We start from the raw sequence: 2,211 nt of genomic DNA on the forward strand, positions 1-2,211 counted from the left end.
GAGGTGCCAGTTCACTTCCTGGGCTCTGCTGAGGGCTCCAATGTGTCAGCCCATCACTCCCATTTTCAAATCTACAAGACCTGAGTTTGTGTGAGTGAAAAAAATGTGTCCACATCAGGGATTAATAAAGTAACTCTTGCTATAACTTAACAGACATGGCAGACAACGTGTAACCTATGATAGCTTGCCATCTGTCGCAGCTTAGAGAGGAGAAAGTGACCAGGGACCGTCTTTATTGTTCAGGCCCTGACAATCCAAACTGACGTCAAAGGACTAGCAGCGACAAAAGACAACTTGCGTCGCCTCATGTTGCCTGTCTCAGCCAAAAGGTGACACTAGAACACACGAAGCAGTTGCTACTTTGCTCACTTCCATTTCTCTTCTTGTGTACTGATTCACATAAGCTGAACAGTCAGTGATTTCTCTCACTGATGGCCTCCAGTTGTCTCCCGCTATAACACACTAGGATAAAACCAGAAACCGTCATAGGAAAGGCTCTTTTTCATTCAGAAGGAACTGTTAACAGAGTAGAACTGTTGGTCCTTTAAAAGGAGTCAGTTACAGACGTTCAGCATGGTGCAACTGGATCAGTAGAGTTAGAGAATAAATTCAAGGGTCCAATGTGCAATTTAGTTGACCTTTGGCCACAAAACCTGGCAAATAAAATAGTAGCATAAGAGCCGTCCAAGAGAAAGCATTACAATTTCTAACTTCACTTTTGTTTTAAAAGCCCTGTGTTGAGACAAGGTTACGTGCTCAGACATCCAGAAAGAACCACTGCTCCATCAGGAGCCAGCTAAGATGTGAATCAGGATGTCAGGATGCTCCAGGCATGTCCAGCTGGGAGGAAACTTGGAGTAGACCCAGAACACAAGGATTACACATGACATCTCTTTGGATATATTCTGGGGACGTGAGAGCTCGGGGCAGACCTGGGAATGTCTCGGGACCTCCCCCCCCCCGAGGAGCAGCTGGAGGACTTGACTAGGCTACCTTACTTAGCCCCAGCCACCCTGATGGCACAAAACTGATAGATGGAGTGATGGACGATGGTTTCATTATCTAGGTTTTTACTGACTATATGTAATTTCTGGCATTATTCCTCACAAAAATGGTCAGATTCCAAAAACAGAAAAACAAAAAAATGTTTCAGTGCTGTGTCAATGTTTTGGTCCAGCTGATATTTAATCTTACACAAGTTTTCTGTCACATGCTGATGACTCTTAGCCGGAGGACTCATCATGTCACCTTGAAGCTCTGTTTTTTGTCGAGGGCCAGCTCGGTAAGGTTACCTGTGTGCAGGTATACAGACAGCCCAGACAGCAGCGGTCAGGAATTCAGCTTGGCCACATCCCAGGCATGCAGCTGGTAAAATGAGAAGGCCGAAGAAAATGTCTCGGGGAGGAATGTAACTTGAGCAAAGGAGAACATTTTATGAAGGTTTTCGTAGATAAAAAACATATAGGTAGAGATATTAATAGAGATAAAATAAAAAATATTAATATGAACAATACATTAAGCCAAATGTGTGGTTCAGTATTAACTTGTTTCAGATACAGATACATTTTTGGACTCAGTTGTGATTGTGAGTGATTTGACTGATTAAACATTCATGTGTGTCTGTTTTGTGTCTCAGCTTCTCAGCAACACTAATACTCTTCCGTTTGATGGAAGCCTCAGTCAAAACAGTCTTGTTGCCAGGTGATCAGCATCTTTGTCTGAATGCTCCACAGCTTTCTGTAGCTCAGAGGTGCTATTGTATAACGACATTTAGTGGAACACTAGATGATTATTATGTCTGATCAGTGTAATACGATCCAGGCTCTTTTCCCTGATGAAAAGAACATGTTATTTTATTCAAAACAGAAGTTGTTCTACTTTTGGACTTGTAAGAACAAAGCGGACAAATCTCAGTTAAGCTCACATAAAACAAAACAACGGCAGTTTCTCAAGTTTCAGAGTTCATCTGCCTAGAAGACACTATGAAGTTCTTTTACAACTCCTGAGGTGTATTTCTGTCACAAAAATCAATCAGAGAGATTTGCATGATCTGCCACGGTGACCTGAAACCAGCCTCCAACGTACAATATGTAATATCTGCCTGTAAGAGGGTCTCTCACATCCAAACAGTAGAAAAGAGGAACTGAATGAGGATGGGGTGAACAGCATGGGAAACAATGAATGTGTGGTCTTCACCACCATTTGGCGTCA

General features: G+C 42.6%; 1 protein-coding gene across 1 annotated transcript in view; it reads right to left on the reverse strand.

Moving 5' to 3' along the window:
• Positions 1-2,211, reverse strand: part of scfd1 (sec1 family domain containing 1) — a gene marked incomplete at its 5' end in the record, with an annotated part of 27,547 nt that overhangs the window by 967 nt on the left and 24,369 nt on the right.

This window comes from Morone saxatilis, unplaced genomic scaffold (genome assembly GCF_004916995.1).
Source record: "Morone saxatilis isolate NCDOM2014 unplaced genomic scaffold, NCSU_SB_2.0 Contig3, whole genome shotgun sequence".
Classification (NCBI taxonomy): domain Eukaryota; kingdom Metazoa; phylum Chordata; class Actinopteri; family Moronidae; genus Morone; species Morone saxatilis.